Here is a 9,264-nt window from a genome sequence, read left to right on the forward strand (position 1 = left end):
GTGCCCTGACCTGCGCCCAGGGTGAAATCCCAACTGAGGGACGGGAGCAGAGAGGTGACGGATGATTAACCCAACAGCCTCATTTTCCATGTTGCCTTATGGATGACGTGATTCAGGCAATCCTCAGACTTGGGCCCTCTTTCCTATCGGCTGAGGAACTCAACTGGGTCATTTAATTTGAAAAAAAAAAAAAAAAAAAAGTTTGTTCAAAAAGGGTGAGTTATATTAAACCTTCATTGGAGTATTAACTAAATTACTTGGTTAGCCAAGGTATTTTGGAGTATTTCTGGTTGTTTAGGTAAGCATAAAACCCACACAACCATAATAACAAAGTACGACCAAAATACTTAAACACAAATAGTCTTTCTCCCCTTCCAGCTACTAGAATAAATAAGTTGTTTATTGCATATGAGAGAGTCTTAGGCAAGTACGAAATCAAAGGAAGGAGTTTTGCATTTAGCCCTGAGAGTAAGGAGGTTCGTGGCCATCTATACATCTTGTGGGTGCACATTTCACCACACAGCCATGACTCTGGGGAAAGCTGTCTCCCCAGCTCGTGGCTTTCCCATGTGGGCTTAACAGCTTTGCTATTGAAGGGGGACTGACAGCAGAGGAGTTCTCATCAAAGGCAGTGCTGACACAGCTGCCAGCAGGTATCTCAGGTGGGATTTTTGGGTTGCTTCCCATCAGCTTGGAAGGGCAGGTGGTTGGCTACCAGGGCTGCTACTGGGGACTGTCGCCTCCAGCTGCTTGAAGAGGAGCTCATGCAGAGTTGAGAGCAGTTGTCCTATTTCTTTCTTTTCTAATTTTTATACTGCTCTTTGCTTTGGTCTCACTACAGACAGCAAACCTTGTGAAAGAACAGGAAGCACTACAAAGTCGTATACTGAATTTGGAGGTGATTTGTTGTTAGAGAAGTTCCTTTTGCCTAAGTTTCCTGTGGCAGAAGCTCAGGCATGGATTCCAGAAATACTTCTATATAAGCAGCTTCTAAACAAGTTCTATAAAAAGCAGTATACCCAGCAATTCAATAAGCTAAGGCAGCCTATTTCCTAACATTTGTGAATGTTCCATGGATCAGTGGAAAGCTCATTTGTATCTAGTTTCCTAATTTAAAACAAGAAAGAAAGTAGTAAGCATTTCTCTTTGGAGATGGTGCAAAGTCTAGAACTTATAATTGTGTACATCAAAGGAGGCTGCTTTTCTAGGGATGAGTGAGATGCAAGAAAAACATCAAAACCAGATCACCATTCACAAATAAAAGCAATAAAATAAATTTCTGGTGGAAAACGAGCGAGATTCAATTCAGAAAAAAAAAGTGTGTATAGAACATAATAACCCTAAACCCTTTGAGAAAGAGCAGCCTTACTAGAAAAGACTGAGTTGATATTGAGCATCAAAATGTTTATAAGTCTAAAAATGTATATTTTGGTACTGTTGGTACAGAACTAGGAAATGCTGATCTTTCTTGTATAACTCTATATACAGATCTTGCTACCTCAATACCAGAATGACAGCCACAAATTGGAAGGAATTCAGCAAAGAACAGTGGAGATAAAAGAGCTACAGAGACTAAGGTATGTTGACAGATTAAAAAGGTTAACAGCCTAAGGGTACAAGAAAAGAATGGTAACTCTTACAAAATATGTGAAAAGTGTGAACATCAAGGAATTCAACTGTTTAGGTTGCTACACCAAGAGGTAAGAATAGTGGAAGCAAGAATAGTAACTTATCCTACTCATTGTATTACCAAAAAAATGTAAACATCATGTACTGAGTAATCTCGTTTGGAAGTGGAAATTAAGAACTGGATTTGTTTCAAATCTGTTGTTCTTACATCTGTTTTCCACATTTTTATACACTAGTGTAATTTTTTCTGTAGAATAATGTTGACCATAAGGTACTGAATTGCTTCCCTGAAATATTTTGCTCTCTCTCTCTCTAAATATACGTGTAGGGTAGCCAAGAAACAAGAGTAAAATTTTTTTTCCACTCTTTCCACATTTCCAAACTCTGTATTCTAGGAGTTACTGTGTTTCCACTGAGCAACAAAAGCATTACAACCACAGCCGATGTAATGGGTGCTTAAGACTCAGGAATGTTCTACACAGATGAGTCTTGACCCAGCATTTCATCACAGACCATGTGAACAACTCTGCACCATTGCAGGTAACCAGGTTTTACTCATGATTACATGTCTGTTGCTGGGCTTGAAGGTATGTTTGCAACGAGAACCCCATTGCCTTGACAGGATCATAATTCACATGCTAATCAAAAATAGCTGATGACAGCATTTGTTGTTCCAGGGAAGGAAATAGCCTTTGAAGGGCATTTCCACCCATCGGATTTCATTCTGTGACAGTGAAATACATCTTTCTGTGCATCTGGAGATTTCACATCCTGCACCTTTGTAAACCACAAACTTCACTCCTTCCCAAAAGGATGGTGGGTGAGAAAAAGATATCAGGTATAAATTCCAGAACCTGCTTTTCTCCTTCTCTCTTAAAATGTTTATGATCAATGGTACAACCTGAGTCAACAAGGCTCAGCTGACTCAAACTCTCTAGTATGATCATATTTTTATTAGACATTCTTCATAACTTTTATTCTTACTACAGAGGACAAAACAACGTATTTTCAACAAGAATTGCCTGCACAAAATGCTACATTCATCATTTAGGATTCTCAGTTCTGAAAAGGTTAAAGGAAAAATTTGGAAAAAAAAAAAAAATATAAATACAGTTACATGAAACCTATAATACTCAAAACAGGCTAATCACAAGCTGTATATACTGATTATATATTTGTACAGCGATTTAGTCATAAAGGATCGTTGAAACACAAAGTCACACTGTATGCTACCGATTTCCTTCTTGGAAAGAATTATTTATCTAAAGACCGATTTTTATTTTTGTCAAATATTTGGATAACAAAGGCAGTGAGAAATTCCAGGCTCAATTTTTCTTCTTCCACATAGCTTCCCTTGTCAAAATTAATCTAATACTGCTACAATACCTGTTAATTATAGTTTTAATTCTGCATATGCTTGGCTTTATGATTAAATTTTGTAGTTCTTACTTGAGAAAAATTACTTCTGAAATGAAGAAGAATGTCGACAACTCAGAACTGCAAACTGCAGTCCTGCATAGCTATAAGCTGTGCAGTTGTTTGTTTGTATATGAAAACAGTAGTATAAAATAGTCCAAAATATAAATTAAGAGCACCAATTTAGTAAGAGAAATGTGTCCCACAAGAGTCAAAAACTCAAGGGGACTTGTTTATTATTTTTAACCTCTCGGATTCTGCTATAACTTCAGCTGTGGGTGACAACACAGAGAAGCTGCTGTATTTTCCCAGTTGTTGGGTGGCTGAAAGTGATGCAGGTTGGTGGTCTCTGCTGGAGAGCTGGCCACAACCAGGACATTCATACACTCGTTCGGGAATGGGGAAGCCATCTACAAAGTGACTCCGGTCTGTGCCAGGGCCTGGGAACACACTAGTGACTCTCCCAGGGCCGCCGCCCAGGCTCAGTGTCTCCTATGGCAAAGGCTCAAGGGCACAAGCCAGAATTCACTGGAGGTGATGGCAAGGCTTGCACTGATTTCATACCCCATGACTACGTCACGCCCTGGCTTCAGACACCAGAATTATCAACCTGACGTTTTCCATCACATCATCAGCAATTAAAAAGGGAAGCAGGAGACTAACAAATGAAGCGCCATCTGGAGCTGAAAAACAAAGTGCCCGCCCACCAGGAGGGGTTTGATCCTCTGTGACACATCCTGCTCAGCATCTCTGTTATCACAGGGACACCCAGCACTTTGCAGCTATTTTGGCAGTGTAAAAAGCCAGATTTGTATGCAGCCACTCTGATAGGCTTGACCCGTTGAGTTGTCCATGTCTTAGCAGTGGAACTATCAATTACTTACTTGGGGGTGTTAACCCCATAGGAAGGAAACACAGCCCTGCCGTTACCCTACACACACCACGGCAGGTATGACATTGTGGGAGACTGGATCCTGTTCCATCCAGTCATCTGACCTTTGTAAAAGAGCCTATTAGGAAGCAATGTGCTGCACATAGAAATGTCTGCTTGCATTCCCCTTCCACAGACATGTGTTTGGCGCCTGGGGTATTAACTTTCAGACTTTGTTTCTTTTTACTGCGTATTTGTCTGCAGTACTGTTGCCTGCAAATGGGGTGCAGTAGAAAAACAAGCTGTGTTGCCTTTGCCCTTTCCCAGTTCTCTCAGATGAAAAGGTGATCTTAATAATTTCTTATATGAGATGCCACAGTCTAATGAGAGTTTATTTTCAGTTTTGTTCAGAACTATAACCCATATTAAGTTTCTAAGTTACATGTATACATACATATATATATATATATATATATATATATATATATATAAAATGATCCAGTAGCAATTAAATAAACAGCATTTTAATGAAGTGTCTCTGGAAAACAAGATGAAAATAATAAATTCTTAGACACAACACTAAAGGCAAATCATTGTTATTTCATAAACATTCAATTTCTTCCAAAAATGCTACAACCTTTATTGTTTCAGAGCTACATTATATGCTATTTTTATTAGGTTTCTTGCATAAATAAAAAACAACACATTTTGCAGACACAAGAATGAAAAAATATATTCAGCAGGATGTTACTCACAAACCATCCAAAAAAAAGCTTTGACCATAATGCAAAGAAATCAATTTGACCAATCATCTGTGCAATTTGTGTTCTGAAAACTCTCTGTTCTATAAAACAGAACTTGCTAATTTTTTTTCAGAACTAATGTATTTCTCACTTCATACAGGACCATACCATTAAGTTCAATCCATTAATTTTTTTAATATAACTGAGAATATGTTTTGATTATTTACCTTTCCCTGTTTTCCAACGCATTTTTGGTAGTTCTTTTTACTTATTTTGCAAGAATAACCATGCAGGTTTCTATTTCAACACTAGCAGGTTACAATGCTCTAGGCAGATATCAAGAATTATGTAACTTGATAAGTCCCTATTCCTTTTTTGCTCTTTGTAAAACAGTAGCTAACAACACCTATGTATAATGCATATTATATTCATGTGTACAATGTATATTATATTCATTCAATATTAAGCAAAAAATAATTTCAATGGCAGGATGTAACTGCTTATACATTATTAAATAAAGGAAGCTGGAAAGAACATTTACGTGAATATACTCCAGAAAAGAGCAAATGGCAGGAGAATACTTGGGGCAGAAGTAATTTCACCATCTTCTAACATGACAGCAACTGTGGGTTCACATATGCACAGCTACTCAGTACAGGAAAGCTGAGATTAAGAGTTCCTGTGCATGAATACATGTGGACAATGGTGTTAACACTAGTCACTCAAAAGTGGATAAAGAGGCAATGGGTCAAAAAAAGGAAGTGATTTTTGTTAGCAGCATTATCCTCACGTATGCACTAGCACCAGAGCTTTTAAGGCTTTGGGAGCAGAATTCCTTATTCTGTACTCATGGTCAAAAAAAGACTCACGCAGATCATAATAAACAATCACTTTCACTCAGTGAAGTGGTTACAGCATTTACCTGCCTGAGATGGATGGTACTGGAAATTATGCGTATTTGGAAAAACACTTATTTTCCCCTGCAGGAAACACAAACAGTTTTTTATTATTATCACCTTTTGCTCATTGTTTAAAGGTACTTCTATATATCTCTGGATTTCTAGTTTAAGATCCCCTGTGAGGAATCCATAATAGATGGAATTTCATTATGACATTTGAAAAAATTATCTTTCCTTGGTATTTTCACAGTTCTGTCTGGTGCTTTAACATATCAGTAGCCATTGATCAACTGGTTGCTATGAACCAGAGTAGCACCTGCTATTCTGCTATAGGAAGGTGTATTGATCCAGATGTTATGCAGCTAATTTAGTGATATTTTCATTTCATTCTTCAACATCAGTTCTACTCATTTCAAACAGCTGTACAGAACAGGGTATTGTTATTGCACAAGTAATAGTGCATGATTACAGAAGAAAACTTCAGCCAAACACTCTTATTTACAACTCATTATGTTTGAAAACTGCAATAGGCAAATTCAGAGACAAACTCTCATGCTCCTCCCTTCTTGGTTTACCTCAGTGAGAAATGAAGCCCTGCTTTTCCATCTTGCCATGAATTTCAGCCCCTATTCCTTTGCATACACAGAAGGGGGAGCTCCCTTGTGGGATTATACTCCGTGAACCGTTTCCCTGCCATCACCATCACCACTCCCACTCCTGATCCCAAATGGGTAGAGAAGCAACACACCAGTGAAGGACACGGTATCCTCCCACATTCACTGGAGCCTCCTCAGAGAAATTAGCAACATTACACTAATGCAATTTACTTGATTACACAGATTTAGAGATGAGTCCCATCTGAAAAATTTCCTTTGATAGCCACCACATGGGACTTCAGTGCAGTTCCAGCCTCTGTCTTGACCACATTGAGGACCCTCCTGGCCAGAATCAAAGTGACTTGCTCTGTCTGGGACAGCCCTGGATCATGAACCCATTAAATCATCAATCACATTAAACCATAACATCTCCTCCTCTGAAAAAGATGAAGGTGAATTTTTCTCTCTCCATCCCTTCCTTGCTTTTACCCACAACAGGTGAGCAAAGCCCCAAACCAAGAAAACTTGACACATCGTTTCACTAATATCACTTCAGGACAGTACACTATTCTACCCTACTAAGCTCATAGTTGCATTACAGATACTTGTCCAGAAACTTTTTTACCTCACTAGATAACAATGAGTAGAAATTTCACAACAAACACATAGCTGAATCTTCTGTTAGTTGTAGGTATAAACCCCAGCCTTAGTGTTCTATTAATACACTTCTAAATTGAACATCTCTATTCCAGTTAATTTCCAATTTTAATAGCCTAGATTTTAAACCAGCTGGCCATAAGTAAGGATGTGAAAGCTGACTTACTTCCTCTCCAAATGAAAACCAGACAGCCCTTTCTGTTCACAGCAAAACAATGAGTCACCCATTATTTTGTAAAATTACTCTGTGGAAAGCAATAAAATTTGGAGATGCTTAGAAGGAAAGAAAAGTCACTGCAAGAAAGATTATTCTCACCAGCTCCATGAACTATCAATACATTCCTCTGTGTGCCCTACAAGGGATTTGTTGTTTTTTTTTCAGGAGAGTAGGAAGCGTAAGAACAGGGATCGCAGCTTTTCCAAATGCTGTGAATAATGAAAATAAATTTAATAAATAGATAGATAGATAGATAGATAGATAGATAGATAGATAGATAGATTAAAAGAAAAGTTCTGGTGGCCAGTTATGATACTGGGATGCTAGACAACCAATGTCACTTCTGGGTTCTGTCAAAGACTTTCCAAGTGACCTTGGCTGAGATAAGCCAAAATCTCTCTGGGCCCCAAGTCCATATGTTAAGCAGGGATAACAGTAATACCATCTTTGTGAACCCATATAGTTCCTTAGTGTAATTGCTGTCTCCTAGTAAGTCCACATCAGGCACCTGGGACATTATTGAACTCTTATCTAGGTTAATATTGTTGTATGATGTTGGCAACTAAGATGATGCAATAGTTGCATCAACAACATTCTGTGCAATATCGTAACGCCTAATGCAGACCCAGTTAACCTTGTGCGCTTTTTCAGTACCTAATAAAATAGTATCTGAGCATACCTAGTTTGCCCGTGTTCGTATACCCACTTCAGGTGGGAACCTGCTTTTGGAAGAATGAAATACTGATGTATAAGGAGACTAAAAAATATTTTTTCATTATATCTTAGGCATCTAATTTAAATGTAAGTGGTTATTAAACACCTAAGCCCGAACTCGAAGTCTTGAAACAAAATTAGTGATGAGTGGTGTCCCTCAGGAGTCCATATTGGGATCAGTACTGTTTAATATCTTAGTGGGACCAAGTGCACCCTCAGCAAGTTTGTAGACAACACCAAACTGAGTGGTGCAGCTGACACATCTGAGGGATGGGATGTCATCCATCGGGACCTGGACAAGCTCAGGAACTGGGCCCATGCAAACCTCATGAGGTTCAACAAGGCCAAGTGCAAGGTCCTGCATCTTGGTTGGAGCAACCCCCAGTATCAATACAGGCTGGGGGATGAAGGGATTGAGAGCAGCCCTGTGGAGAAGGACTTGGGAATACTGGGGGTATCAAAACTGGACATGAGCTGGTAATATGTGCTCACAGTCCAGAAAGCCAGCCTTATACTGAGCTGCATCAAAAGAAGTGTAGCCAGCAGGTATGGGAAGTTGATTCTGCCCTTCTACTCTGCTCTGGTGAGACCCCACCTGAAGTCCTGCATCCAGCTCTGGAGCCCTCAGTACAGAAAAGACATGGACCTGTTGGAGATGGTCCAGAGGAGGCCACCATGATGATCAGAGGGCTGGAACAGCTCTGCTATGAGGACAGGCTGAGAGCATTGCGGTTGTTCAATCTGGAGAATAGAAGGTTCTAGGGAAACCTTAATTGTGGCCTTTTAGTACTTAAAGTACAAGAAAGATGGGGACAGACATTTTAGTACATCCTGTTGCGATGACAAGGGGTAATGGTTTTAAACTACATGAGAGTAGAATCAGACTAGATACAGTGAAGAAATTTTTTACAGTGAGGGTGGTGAAACACTGTAACAGGTTACCCAGAGGGATGGTAGATGCCCCATCCCTGGAAACATTCAAGGCCAGGCTGGATGGGGCTCTGAACAACCTGATCTAGGTGAAGATGTCCCTGCTCATTGCAGGAGGCAGTTGGACTAGATGACCTTTGAAGGTCCCTTCCAACCCAAACTGTTCTATGTCTGTGTGATTCTGCTTTTCTGCTGTCCAATCCTGTATGCACCTACGTCTTTGTCGGCCAAGTTCTTCAGTACACTGTCTGCTGTCTGCATGTGACACAAAGTCACCAGCAACTGCTCTGTGACCTATGTCCTATGATATCTACAGTGCCACTCACTGTTCATGCTTCCCAGTGCTGTGTAGCACATGAACATGCTCTCTACACCGACAGGAGCAAGCATTGGAGGAACAGCAGCTGCTATTTCACTTAGAGGAAAAGCTCTGTCACAGAGTATCTTAGCAATTAGAGAAGACAAGGAAAAACTGCCCTCAGATCCCAAGTGAGTGCAAACCCACCTCTGCCATCAAGCGGGAGGTGAGGCCACACTGCAGTAATGGTGTCCTTGAAGCAGTCACACTGCACATGGCACAAGCGATGATCCT

General features: G+C 39.8%; 1 long non-coding RNA gene across 1 annotated transcript; it reads left to right on the forward strand.

Annotated features, from left to right (window-relative positions):
* Positions 1-365: 365 nt before the first annotated feature.
* On the forward strand, positions 366-5,790 carry LOC135578201 (uncharacterized). The gene is made up of 4 exons (XR_010469537.1): positions 366-653; positions 1,489-1,577; positions 2,025-2,169; positions 2,307-5,790. It is a non-coding gene; the product is annotated as an uncharacterized LOC135578201 (long non-coding RNA).
* The last annotated feature ends 3,474 nt before the right edge of the window (positions 5,791-9,264 follow it).

This window comes from Columba livia, chromosome 1, assembly GCF_036013475.1.
Source record: "Columba livia isolate bColLiv1 breed racing homer chromosome 1, bColLiv1.pat.W.v2, whole genome shotgun sequence".
Classification (NCBI taxonomy): domain Eukaryota; kingdom Metazoa; phylum Chordata; class Aves; order Columbiformes; family Columbidae; genus Columba; species Columba livia.